The 14306-nt window shown below is 41.6% G+C and overlaps 1 protein-coding gene across 5 annotated transcripts in view; it reads left to right on the top strand.

The window, feature by feature from the left end:
• Positions 1-302: 302 nt before the first annotated feature.
• FRMD6 (FERM domain containing 6) overlaps positions 303-14306 on the top strand; it is a 73326-nt gene continuing 59322 nt past the window's right edge. For 4 of the 5 annotated variants that reach the window (XM_033108883.1, XM_033108881.1, XM_033108880.1 and 1 more), the window contains exon 1: positions 303-428. The gene's annotated coding sequence lies outside the window, so the exon portion shown is untranslated. Of the gene's footprint in view, positions 429-499; positions 669-14306 lie in introns of those variants that run through there. The other variant, XM_033108879.1, reaches the window with a different exon arrangement.

The following is a 14306-nucleotide window of genomic DNA, read 5'->3' as shown; positions in this document are numbered from 1 at the left end:
TCGTGCCTCCATCTCCTTCGCGCGGGGAAAGGCTTAGATCGCAGGGGTCTACACAGTGTCTTTCTGCGTCCTTCCCCTGGACCCGGGAGTGGTGGTTCCCTCCGCTTTCACCTGACTCCGACTGGAGACACCCCTCCGCGAGACGCTTGGTTGGGTCCGGGGCGGGGCCAGCAAGCACTCCACGTGCGGTTGCGATCTCCGAGCTCTGCTCTCCGGGTTCGGACGCCTCCCCCGCTACCTCGGGCGGGCGGGGGGCGGAGCCTCAGGGGGCGGGGAGGGAGGCGGGGGCGGGGGGCGGGGCCGACGCGAGCGCTCCCCTAGCTGCCCAGGGCGAGGGGCTGAGTGGAGTCGGGCAGGCGCGGCGCGGACAGGAAGGGACAGAGCGCTGATTTGAGTCCAACGCCTAGTGCTCCAGACTTTTCTCCGAGGTACGAGCAAGAGCCCGGTGCTTGGGGGCCTCCCAACCCGCCCCCTAGCCCGGCCACCGCGTCCCGGCCTCCCGCTGTGCCCCCTGCCGGCCGAGCGGCGGCGGCGGCGGCGGCGGCTGGACGGGGCTTTGGGAGGGTTTCGGGAAAGTCGCAAGCTCCAGCGAAATCTGTGACTCCTTCTCCGCGTCTTTCTTCGCCTTCTCCTCGCTCCCTCGGCTCTGGGCGTCGGGCACCGGGCGGGTAGGTCGCCTTCTGCGAGTCAGAGTTCGCCCACGCTGGGCTGGGAGGACGGAGCTCCGGGGCAGCGGGGGAGGCGCGGAGCTCCGGGGCCGCCTGTGCAGCGAGGGCGGGAGGCCGGCCGGGGCTGAGGGCTGCCCTTCGGGTTCAGTGTGCTACGCTTGGTTCTCCGGTGATCCCCAGCGAACTGTTCTGGGGGCGCCTGTCCGTCGCGCCCGGTAGCTGTGACGGGGCGCGGGAGACAGCCCATGAGCCCTGCATTCCTGGGAGCCGTGCCTGCCGCCTGTTGTGCGCGCCTTGGGGCCGGGCGACCAGGCTGCGGGAAGGGACCCGAGCGCAGCATCTGCCCCATCGTCCCTGAAAGTGTCTAGTCCCAAGAGCTGGAAATTGAGTTGGGGCTCGGCGGCGCCAGAAGGGGGCCTCCGTGGGATGCGAGTGGGGGGCGCGGCCTGTAGAATTTGGGTTCCTGGAGGAGCATGCGGCGCGCAGGCCCGGCCCCGGGCAGAGGAGACCACCAGCCTCTCCTCTAGGATGGGCAGGAACTGTCAGGTATAGACAGCTGGGGGTCATCGTGTGAGGTCCATAGGGATTATAACAGCACCTCGAGTCCCGGAATGGCATAACCAAATGGTGAGGGCGTTTTCTTAAAGGCATGAATAAATGGAAAGCTGTCAAAATAAACATTTTAAAGTTGGAATGAAAGCTGGCAGATTTTCAGGTTGTGCAGTTGTGTATCCAGAGAAATAATAGCTTTTTTACACTCTCCTCGTTTTCATTTTTTAGCAAAAATCTGTTTTACCAGTATTTCCCTCAGGAGTTGTGCATTGCCCACAGCGGGAAAGGAAAACTTCAGCAAGCGTTCTCGGGTTGCTTTTGCCTTCAAGCCTTGTGCTTTTCCGTTTTTTTGAATGCGCAGAAAAAGTATCTCTTAACTGGATTTTCCATGTATGATTCTGTCTCTTCTTCTCTGGGAACCAACGATGTTTGTTTATTGGTTTTATAAGCATCTATTTAAATGAAGATTTTTCACAAAATACTCCCCGTTGCCACAGGGTGTAGTTTACGGATTAGAAAATACTGCTGGAGAAAGCTGCTAGTGGCTTCATTTTTCAAGAATGTAAGTCATTTCCTTTCTGTGATTTCAGGGAGTTGATCTTCCACAGCATCAAAACTTTGTGGGGAACATTTTCCGTAATACATCTGTCATGAAAAACGCCTTTGACTTTTGGATTTTTCTTCTTAGAGCAGCGCCTTCATTTAGGTTCAGCAATGTTAAAGGATCAGAAGTTTTTCAGGATCTACAGCATTTTGAGACCATTGTAGAGAGTAATTTTAACATTCACCGAGACCCACAAACAGCCTGCAGGATAGAGAGTGGGGGAGGGGAGAAGCCCAGAAAAGAGAGGCAGGAAAACAGATGGGTTTGCTGTTGTTCTTTGTAGTATAAAACTTCAAGCACCTAATCATTTTCCTTGGGTGTGGTTTTGAGAAATAAAAGTATGTTAAGAATGAAAATACTGCACAATATGAGACAGCTGACAGTTGAGTTTTCTTTCAGTATGTTTGTAAACATACTGGATTTATATTTATATTAAAATGGACCTTTGGGATTATTAGATGAGAAGGCTCCCCCAGGGGCTATCTGCTATCAAGTTATCTGCAGGATATCTTCTCCAGAAAGCAGACTGACTGTAATATGAACTAATTTTCTTCCCCTTGAATTGCTTGTAAGAATGCCTGAGATCTGACACTCATAGACCACAGTAATCAGCAGCTCTTGCAGTGCCCCAAACATTTTAAGCGACAGGAAATCTATTTTCACCCCCTCCTTTTGGGGGGCAACGGGGGGTAAGCTACCAGCTTCAAGTGCATAATTTGAACTTGAAGATTTAAGATGCTCCTAGCTCTCCAGGAAAACAACATGGGCCAGGATGAAGACACTGCTTTTGAAAGCAAAATGTCCATGTATTAAGTAATAACTTTTAGCTATAAGTCCTTTAAAAACTCATTCAGTTGGGCTAGCTGAATTGGGGAGGGGGGTGTTGTAGAGCTTTTCTGGTTTCTGGACTTTGTTTCCACTTTTAAATACACTTATAAAGCTTTTGGCTTTCAGAACTAATGACATAATAGACTGCGTAGCCTTTTGTGGCAGATGCTTGAAGTGAAAGTTTCAAACAGAATTGTTTTTGACTGAGCTGTCAGGTTCAGAGTTTAGTGTAAAAGAGTTCTGTCTTACAACTAACTTAATTTTGATAAAGGAATTCTTTATAGTTTTCAACTTGGATATTGCACATTTTGATTTCTAAGGCTGCGGGTTTACAAAAAAAGTTAAACCTGCAAACAATTATTTTATTACATGAAAGCCAGTACCAAGAAAAGATTAATTCAGTCCAGATGTAAAAATGTATGTGAATTTTAGATTTGGATGATCTCAACAAGTTTTCCCTTTTGTTGATGAGGCTGCCTGGATCCCAGATGGCATGCACACATTATCCTTTCGGTGGTTTTCTGAGTTCAGAACTAAATTTCACAGGCTTTTCCTAACGTCATTTTGATATTGTTTTAAGTCTTCTAAAGAATAGAGAGTTTTCTGCATTTATGCAGAGATGGGTTTTTCCTATTACTCATTAAAACAAACCTCCTAAATTGAAGCCTATGTCTTTTGTAAGTGGGGAAATGGGAGGTATTCAGTATTGTGTGTCCCTGTGCCCTGTGGGTAAAGCATAGAAACTTTGGCTATGCCAATTCCAACTCTCTTCTTTTAAAGAAAAGTTTTAAGTGTGTTTACAACCTTCAGTAGAGTCCTATTGGAACACAGTGTGTGTTTTCTGTTACACACAGCAGTTGGTCCTGGTATGATGATCGTCTTATCCCATCTCCCAACGAGAAACAACACACAGAATTTATAAGAAAACTCCAGTATTTTTTCATTATACACATTTTAGGAAGTCTTTGCATGATTATATAATTACACATTTTGGGAGTTTGATTACATTGTGATTGTATATAGAACAATTGAGTGTAGGAGAGGGGAATGGGAAAGATTTAGTGAAGGAATTTTATGAGTGGTGCAATTTTAGTTAAAATGTATCTTTCCTAAAACTCAACAGGAAAAATGTTATTGTTGGCCTCTGTAGTTAAACTTTGATATAGGGGGTAGTTGAGAGGGCTTTTTGAATTGCACATTATCCTGAGGAAGAGGCTTTGGGGGCCTATAAAAATAAGTAGAAACAAGTTAAAGGGATAATTTGAGAGGAAGGAGGAAGTAGAATACTGGGCATTGAATTGCAAGGAAAATCTAAACTTAGAAGGATGAGTATTTAAAACAAGACTGAAGTGGGGAGAACTTTCTATTTAAAAGTAGGAATTACAGAATAAGATCTTTTTACATGAGAAAAAAAGGATTAGAATTAAGATGCCCTATCTTGTCTTATATACAATATGAAATAGTGCTAAGTGATATTTATCCTGGAAACTTTGCCTTCATGTGTATTGAATCACTGGTTTGGTGTTAAATAGTTTTCGGGGACTAGATGCGTATGATTGTGTGTCCCCCCTCTCCCTCCACCCCCAGGCCTCTTCCCTTTTCAAAGACTGAAAACATTTTTTTGTCTAAGCTCTAATGATTCTACAAATATTTAATTAGTCTCCCAGCATTTGGGAGAACTATAGATGCCCCCCCTTAAAGGAGCTCTACAGAAGTAATGGCTGAAGTTATAATGAAGTTTTGAGTGAAAATAAGCAGTCTGTGCTTCCAGTTGTCTTACATGGATTAGTGGTATAAATACTTCTGGTGCAAGTTTGTGTATTGTCTTTTTATATGTAACAAATGGAGTGATCACGCAGTATACCACATTGATCAAAGAGGGATTATTGAACACTGGAAAGAAATCACTAATCTGACAGCTGGTTGTATCACCTGAGGAGGAGGAAAAGGTGGTGCTGAAACAAATTCTCAGATGAACCTAATACAGGCCAAAGGAGGAGGCAGAGTTTCCTGGAGCTCCTTGAAGTTGACCGTAGCACAGCATTTTCTTGAATGCCTTTCCCCACCCTTGTGGCCTTACCTATCAGAGTTTGACCTGTATAGCAGGAAACTAGGTAAAGATTGGGGCATTATCCAGGTCATTTCATTAATGTGATAACTGGGATACTTCCGACCAAAAGTATCTGTTTAGAACTTCAATGTTCCAAATTGATTATCCTGTGTTCCAATGTTCCAATTGATTATTTAGATGTTTTCTAATAACTTTGCCTTTGTGCATATATGTTATAGAATTTTGAGCAATAATGTTTTACTGGTATATGAAGACAGGGAAAAGCAATATTTTATAACAACTTATTGCCATGGTTTTATGTGGTGGAAATCATTATAAAAGAATCAAGCAAATGCTAGGTGAAGATAATTAGGAAATGAATGATGTTTCTTTTTTTTAACTTCTCAGGAGGTTTTCTGTCTAGTTTACATTAAATGAAATGTAATTAATTTTCTCCCTACAGTAGCTGTCCTCCCTACACTTCTCCTGTTCAGTTTCACTACATTGCTTTTTTGGAGTGAGGGATCTGTGGCTTAATTTTCTTGAACTTGTTGAATAATTACATACAACCAGAAAAATGCACAGATCAGAAGTGTATAGCAAATAGTGATCATACCCAGGCAACCAGCATCCAAGTCAAGAGACAGCACATAACTAGCCCCCCAAAAGCCTCTCCTTACGGCCAGAATTCCTGCTCCAGGGGTAACCACTCTTCTGATTTTTATTGGCAGTGGTTAGTTTTAACCTGTTCTTGGACTGCATTTAAATTAAATCAAATATGAGTTCTGTTTTCTGTCTTTTGCTTAACATAGTGTCATGTCCAAATTGATCCAGGTAGCAGTTCTCCGGGTAGCAGTTCTTTTTTCTTTTTTTTCTGTGAATGAATATACCCAGTTTATTTCTCCATTCTGTTGATGGACATTTGGATAGTTTGGAGTTGGTATGTCGGGTATGACCTTTTGGTGGCTTGAGAAAAATCAAGCACTTTGGAGTTGAAAGGAGAGTATAGTCTTAAGGTTAAAAAAGAAAAAAAAAATACTTCAGAAATGTGACAGAAAAAAAATAGCAGTATCATGAAAACACTAAAGGCTCAACTCAGTCCATAGAATCCTTGTGTTTCAGGGACACAGTTTGGAATATACCAACTGGATAGTGCCAGATTTCAGTTGAGAATTGGGAAAAGGGAGCGGACCTTAGGCGACAGCCAGCTCCATCATTTTTTAGAGGTGGAGGGCTTGGGGTCCCTTGAGATTGAGTGATTTGTACAAGTCTCACAGCAGATGACAGCACCACGAGTCAAGCTGCTTCTGACTCTCAGTCCAGTCTAGACTAGTGCCATCTGGGGGCTGAAACTCAGCCCCCTTCTTTGCAGTCCAAACAGTGAGTCCACTGGCCTGGAGAGACTGGGTGCCCTTTTCTGATTCCCACAGAGGTATGCTGTAGACAGACAGACTAAGACCTGCCCAGAGAAAATGGAGCTGTAGCCCAGGGAGGTAGAACTTTGCTTCCTCAAGTCTGCTGTACTTGTGCCCCATACAGGGAGCCCTTTGGACTTCTCTTTTCCCTTTTCTTCCTCTCCCTCTCTTTTAGGACTCTCCAGGGAGACCTTGGTTTATAAGTGCCAATAGGTGATATCTTGAGGTCTCTCCTGACGCATTGTTTCATTGATCCATAATGATCTAGGGATGGACTGTAATTTCAAAGAACTGCTTTCTAAATATTTTTTGAATAGTTCATTTGTAAGAAAATGTTGAAAAAAGATTTTTTTCCTCTTCCTGCCTTTATGGCTCCCCCTCTTTTCCTACACACTTTTCCCCTCCCTCCACCCGTCTCCCCTTTCTCCCCCTTCCCAAGTTATCATTCCTTAAATATCCCTGGAAACATCCGGTCTCTGTACCTAAAACAACAGTGAAATTCTGTGGCAGTCCCCTGGAAACACTTATTTTGTAAAATGTCGGATTATGATTTCACTGAGAAATTTAATAGATAAAACAAAATACTTGCAAAGGAAAACTATTGATGTAGATATTTTCTTTCATGTTTCCCTAAAGAGAAAGGATGTTTTCATGGTTCAAGAAAAGGCTCAAACCTTGAAGTTAGGCTCATTAGGGAGGTGAAAAACAGGTAAAATGACAGACGTTTTACGTATGGGTAGTAAATATATCTTGCCTGAGTGAGATACTGCTTGTAACAGCAAAAACTTGTGTGTAATCTTAGAGAATAAAAAAAATGTGCTCACTATTGTGACAAATTGCTCCCTGAAATTACTACAGAAAAGAATAATATGTTTTGAAGATGACATTGAAGAGTGGCAGTGAAATGTAATGGTAAAAATGAGAACTTGCAGGTCGGTCCTCGGGTCCAAATCCAGGCTCCACTATTCTCCAGGATGTAACCTTGGGGAAGTTACTTAACTCTCTGAACCTCTTTTTTCTCATCTGTTAAATGGGTATAATAATAGTAACTATCCCACAGGGTGGTTTTGATTATTAAATGAAGTAGTACCTGTGACGCAACTGGCATGGTCTGACACGGTCAAGTAATGTTAGCTCTTGTTACTTAAGACAGAAAGAAATGATGTATAAAAGTACTTATAGTTTTTTTGGACTTCCCTAAGCTTTTGTTTATAAGTAGTTGTTCACAAGCTTTTATTATATTTTGTTTATTGATGGCATTAAGCAGGCAACAAAACCTAGTATTTCTGTTGCAGATATTGGGCAATCTGTATTGCCACCAAGAACATCTGGTCTGTTCCACTGATCACTAATTGATCGAGTTATTTTTCTTAATTCTCTTCTAATTCCTGGCAGTCTCTCAGTCCCCCAACTCCTGGTGCTGGATAATTCTTTTTTTTCAGATGCTAAAAAGTAACTTAAAGAGTCCCAGTGGCCTATGTCTTTTGCTCCTGTACCCTGTAGATTTCATTTGAGTCCTTTAAAGAGAGCCAGTAGTATTGGGGTAAGACAAATGGTTTATTCCTCCTTGCCCCACCCCGCCCTCCGTGGGCACAGTTTATATAATGAGGGTCAGACCCCTTTACCATTTTCTAGTATGAGGCCCAAAGCCTAAGATTTTAAACCAAAGCGAATGTTTCAATCAAAGGGAATGTTTAAGAAAAACAAAACTTAAACACTTTAGAAAGACACATTTACATTTAAACAGGATAATTACAAGCCCAGTCAAATGGGCACAGGCTCATCCAGAATAATCATGATGTATCATTCTGATCCCTTCATTAAAAGGGGGATCTACCGCAGAGAGCCCTATTCCCTGCGATGTGTTGTCTAATATCTTGAACTTAGTGAACATTTTTAAAGCATTAAGTTCACTACGTCCATTAAAAAACAGGTTTTACATCTTTCTGGAGTATCCAGGTCTTTGGTTGGATACTTTGTGCAGGTCCTACCAAAGTGTATCTTTTCTGGGTGGGAGAACAAAATACATGTGCATGGAAAGGTATTAGATGTTTCAGATAAGTACTAAGTGGAGTCCTGGTTTGAGGGAGCTGAATCAGTGATGGCCAAAGGAAGGGTGTTGCGAGCTTCCCTGGGGCCGCTGGATGTGTGTTGGGACATGAGGTCAGGTTGGGATCTTTCTATTCTTCAAGTACAAACGAGCTTTTCTAAAAGTAACAGGAATGGTCAGGATCTCATTAAATATCAAATATTAAAGCCTCAAATATTAAAAGAGAACTATGAAATTGGAATTACTAAATGTTTAAATTGATTTATTCGTTCAACATAATGTATGCCTACTATGTGCCAGGCACTGTTTTAGGACCAGAGATAACGTCAGTGAACAAAATAAAGGGAAAAAACCCTAGCTTCATGAAGCTTATATAATATTAGGAGACAATAAACATCACAGAGCAAATTGTGTAGCATTTCAGAAGGTAATAAGTGTGACTGAAAAGAAGAGCAGGTAAGGGACACTCGGCCTGCTAGACATGGGAGGCTGTCAGTTTACAGCAGGTCCTTGAATAACATCGTTACATTATAACATTGATGAGATACCATAGGACCATAACTCTTTTTGTATCAATTAGACTGTGGTAAACTTGGTTTCATGATATGCCTTTCGCTTCAAGTCACAGGACCTGCCGGTGACGTTAAGTGAGGACTTACTGTAGGGTGGTCAGGTAGGTAGGCCTCCCTGAGAAGACGACTTGAGGCAGGAAGGTAGCTATGCCGAGACTCCTGAGGAAGAGAGTTCCAGCAGAGGGACTAGCAGAGGTCTCAGGTGCAAGCATGCCTGCTGTGTCTGGGAACAGTGAGAGAGGTCACACAGCAGCAGTAGGTGAGGTCAGGGAGGTTGGAGCAGCACATCAGGTAGGGCCTGCCCGGTGGACCATTTTCAGAACTTTGGCTTTGACGCTGAGTGCAGTGGGTAATCATTGGAGAGTGTTGAGCAGAGGAGTAAGGTGATTTGACTTTGGTTTTAATAGAATCACTGGCCGCAGTGTGGAGCTAGGAAGATAGAGCAGGTCGTCAAGGGTGGAAGCAAGGACACACGTTAGCTGTTGGCAGTAATCCAATTAAGAGATGCCAGTAGCTGTGGAGGAGGGGGTGGGAAATGGCCGAGATTTATTTTGTAGGTTGAACCAATAGGATTTCCTGGCCGGCTGTTTGAGGAGCATGAGAAAGAAGGATCAGAGTAAGGATAACATCAAGGCTTTTTGTGTAATTACGGAGTTGCTGTGAACTGCGGCGGGGATCTGACAGAGGAGTCGGTTTGGGAAAGATAACTAGGAGCTGTGTTAAACATGTTATGTTCAACTTCCAAGTGCAGAAGTTAAGGAGGCGGTTGGCTATAGGAATCTGAAGCTTCAAAACCAGGTCCAGGCTAGAGATATAAATTTGGAAGTCATGAACAGAATTTGGATGAGATCACTTGGGGAATGGATGTAGGCAGAGAAAGCAGTCCACGGAAGAAGCTTTGTTTGGATCCTGTCAGCATTTAGTTTGTGGAGAAGAGACGAAATCTCAGAGTATCTTAAGCCGAAGGAATTATGCACATATTTCTAACATAGTAGACATAATTGTCTCCATTTCTGAAGTACCAGTGTTATTATTAGAAGACAGTGTTAATTCTGTTGACCCAGACCATGGGAAGAGTGAACTATGGTTACTTTTCTAAGTGTAAGGCACTTGGGCTGAGCCTGAGGTACTTCATCCTTTAGAGGTTGAGTTGATAGATAAGGAGGAAGTGTAAAAAAGATTGCGAAGGAGCAGCCAGATGGATAGGAGGGAAATTGGAATATCCCTGAAGTCAAAGAAAGGGTCTCAGGGAGGAGAGAGTGAATCCGTGGTGTCATGAGTTGCTGAGAGGTCAGGTACAGTGAGGACCGAGAGGTGCTCATTGGGTTTCGGAATGGAAGTCATTGGTGACCTTGACCTGAACTGTATCGGGGCCCCTGAGCTGTGTCAGTGGAGGAGCGGGGACAAAATCCTGATTGGAGGGGTTCTAGAGAGAATGAAAAGCTTAAGAAGGATAATTCTGATTTTCCGTTCAGTTTCTTATCAATAGTCAATATTGAATGTGAGGAGATGTTGGTCTGTGTGATAGGATGTGGGCGGGACTTTAGAATGCTGGCGGCCATGAGGGTCTTCAGCAACGGGGAGCCTTTGCGCTTCCGCCAAGTTACCCGTGGTAAAGCTAGTGTGTAGATTGTAGTCTGTTTTCTTTTGAAATAGGAAAAAAAAGTTCTGATGCAATTTCCTTATTTTTTTATTGCATCCCTTCACATAAGAGCTATATCCTGGAAGCACTGTCACGACGTGATAAGACTTTGCTTGCTTGTTTGTTTTGTTTTCTAGTAAAGACATGTTCTTTAATTGCACCCATTGATCCTTTATGTGAAAAGGACACAGCAGAGCCCCAGTGAGACCTGTGCTTTGAGTTAGCCTCCTTTTTAGCAGTGCTGATCCTGGGGGGTCGGAGCTGAGCACTCCTCACATTGCAGCCCGCAAGCAAGCCGGGAAGCCTGCAGTCAGGGCTGCCCGAGCAAGTGAAATAATAGAAACAGCGCTTGTTTACTATTTCTTTTACGCCTTGTGCATGACTTTCATGGCGAATATTATTTCAGAGCATGTGATTAAGCACTTTTCATAGCTCTGTATTTTATATCATAATTATGCACCAAGAATTTTCTCTTCTGGGATTACCTTTGAATTATAATGCTAACTTTCTGCAATACTATCACCAAAACAAATCAACAAGTCTCTGATACTAATTACCTCTTCTTTCCCTAAGCTTATTAAAATGCGAACACATACGCCTTTAATGCTTAAATATTATTTTTGGGTAGTTAAAAGCTTACAGTGACTGCAGAATTAAAAACTTTGCTATGTGTGCTTGAGTGTTATTTGGTAATAGAAGAAAGTAGAGTAATAGTTTTCAGAAAGTTGCGCGTTATGGGAAAATGTTGGAAAGAGCAAGGATTTTTTATTTGCAGTGGATCATGACACATGTCATTTGAGAAGTGGCGCTCTGGTGATGATGTGTGTTGCTAGTGGGTTGTGGTATATCCCCATCATGTCAGCATTCTCTTAGGTATTGCTCTGTCAACACTGTTTTATTAGTATCATTTTGAATGTTTTTTCAGCTGAAACTTATAAGTCATTACAGTTAGTTAAATGAATGTAATTGGCTTGTAACAGAGAAATACTCACACAAGGCCAGTGTGAAATAATTTGGCAGTGGTCACCGGGGTGTGCAGAGGTGTAAAACTAAGCAAATTTTGAAATAAATGTTAAGTCTCTTAAGTCAGTGACTACAGGATGAAGTCCAGATCTCTTAGTGTGGCATTCAGCATTCTCAACCTGAGTTGCAAGCCTGTGCCACCAGGAAGACTGGCTGCAGACATGTTTTGGTTTCCAACATAGTGTTGAAGGCATGTATTTGCCAACATTTAAAAACTGAGAAATTGTACATTGAAAATGTTTTAATTTTACACCTTCTTTTGAGAAACCGGGAGGTATGGCAGTGATCTCGTGGAGCATCGTAACAGCGTCCCTCTTATGGGGAGTGTGTGCCGCAGTCACCCACAGTCCCCAGCACTGTGACTCAAGCCCCTGACATTGAGATCAAGTTGGCATTTTTCATCCTGCAGGCTTCCCTCTTTTGTTACCTGCCCCTGTAGGCACTGAGTTTCCTCTCCTTGTGTTGCAGATACTTGACTCATTTCCCAATGCCATCCCAGGGCTCCTTACGTCTAGCCCAGTTGTTGTCTCCATTGTCCCGTCAAAGACATATGCCCTTAGTCTGGGTCCTGCTTCGTCTTCTTCCCTGAAATGAGCTGCACAGTGCCTGTATCATTTCATTAGAACGCAGCTCTTGCTGCTGTACACTCATCATTTTACTTGTATCTTCTAGTTTATCAGTTTCTCGAGGACAGCGACTATATCTTATAAATTATTAGTGACTAGCAAATTTATTTTAGATTTACTAGATTAACTGTTGTTTGTATTTAACTTCTCGTGGATGGTAATCTGTGATTATAATAATGCTATAGGAGAATTAGAAGATGCCAAAACCTTGCATAAAATCTACTTCCTCAAATAGGGCCTTCTTAATTTACTACGTGCATTCCTTTGTCGCTTTATAGATTACCATTCATTTAATCCTGTGAACATTAATTCTCCAAACACCTCCTTTATTGTCAATTCTCTGACTCTGTTATGTAGGTGGAGGGAAGCTTCCAAATAAATGGGTCCTTACTACATACCGTTTTATTATTTTAGATCTGCTTCTTTCTAATGGCTAGTATTGTTGTAAATGTCTTATTCTTTCATTCGTTTGACAAATTGTGTGTATAGAAGACCCTGGAGAAAGTGTGAACTTGTCAGGCGTGATGGTACCTGCTTTACTGAAGTTTTTCTTACCTTTGTGCTGGAAAGGCAGATACTAAATAATGGAGTACAAGTATATAATTGTTCAATTTGACAAGTATTTCTAAAAAGTAGAGGTGTTCTGAGACATTATAACAGGGCACTGTGGTTTGGGGGTCGGGGCTGTAGTGGGGAGTATAAAACACGACTAAATTCCAAACTCCTTGACTTTCTCATAATTCATGGCAGTTTGTAAAATATTCTGAATGCAAAAAATTTAACCTTAGAAACAAATTAAGAGGTAATGTCTATAACAAAATAAGAGTTAAAAAGAAAAACAAAACTTTTCCAAAGAATTTACCATTGCCTGTAGTCATTGCATTAATGAGAAAGAAAGAATTATAATGGATAGCTCTTGAGTTTACTGTTGTTTGCTTGGTTCCTGAGTTGAACTCTCTTTAAAAATAAGCAAACAAAAGACAAAAGGGAAATTGGGCTAGAAATTTCAGATATAGCTAACTTGCAAAACAACTTTTATTTTATGACACTAATTATTTCAAAGATGTTTGCAGTAAGGACTTTTCTTACGGCTTTCAAAAATAGGTTATAAAAAAATTAACTGATTTATTTCCTCCAGCGTGACTAGTAGATAGTGCCTTTATTTTATACTTTCAAGCCTATGACTGAAAAAAATTAATAGTTTATCAGTCTGATCCTGGAGTAATGTAAATATGGTGTCATGAAAATCCTCAGCAGTAAAGTTGGTGACATATGTGAGCCAAAAAATAGAGTGGAATTTTGTGTGGTTGCATACATTTTATCACAAGAATCAGAAATGCTTTAAGTATTTTTTCCAAAGAAAATAGAATTCTATACTTAACTAAACCCCTCTAAATATAGTAATAAAGTTATTTTTTTGCATAGTTCAGTCTCAAACTGAAACAAAGATCAGCTGCAGTGGTGCCATTTCTGAAATCTCTGTTGAGAAACTCATGTTACTTGTAATTAGAGAAGGAGATTCGGAAAAATTAACATATTTAAGGAAGTTTTAGTTCACATAAACCCAAGGTTTCCAAATGTGATCTTAAGGAAATTTAAGGAAATGAGATCAGGGAATAGTTTTTAAGAAATGTCAAGGGTCATGCAGAATTTAGAATTAATTCCAAATAAATCTTTTTAAAATAAAATCTTTTTAACCTCAAATATTCATTAACTGATCTCCCATTCATTTTAAATCTGAAAAAAAGGATGTTGAACTGAGGATTTGTAATTTACTAAATTATTTACTTTTACTGGTGCCTTAGAGAAATGTAAAGAGAAATTTTCATGAATTTCAGTTGTGGCGTAAACCCTAGCAGGGAATGCTAGTGGAAATTACCTAATTTATAACATAAAATAAAATTTCCTTTAATAGTCAGTTTATGGATTCTTGAACTAGACTCGTATTTATGACAAATCAGTTTGCAGGAAATTTGTAATCAGAGACACAGGATCTAAATGAATGCATTTGATGTATAATCTATCTTCTACTGAGGAAACTTTGAAATATATTTTCAATTGCCAAAGGGATGAAATTTTGTTTGGAGGTTGTGTAGGCTGGTTAGTGGTCAACTGAATTGCATTTTCCAGTGCTTGAATCCTGACCAGACATGTTGTCGTGATGACTCTGTTTGTCTATCTTTTTCTGGTATGTTGTTAATTGTCTGTGTTACTGAGGTTAGTCACGTCTTCCCAGGGAGGCGGTAAGCTGTTTGAGGACACGCACGATGTCCCAT

The sequence above is a fragment of the Rhinolophus ferrumequinum genome, chromosome 6, assembly GCF_004115265.2.
Source record: "Rhinolophus ferrumequinum isolate MPI-CBG mRhiFer1 chromosome 6, mRhiFer1_v1.p, whole genome shotgun sequence".
In the NCBI taxonomy this organism is placed as follows: domain Eukaryota; kingdom Metazoa; phylum Chordata; class Mammalia; order Chiroptera; family Rhinolophidae; genus Rhinolophus; species Rhinolophus ferrumequinum.
The sequence above is the reverse complement of the archived record's forward strand: the minus strand, read 5'-3'. Positions and strand labels throughout refer to the sequence as shown.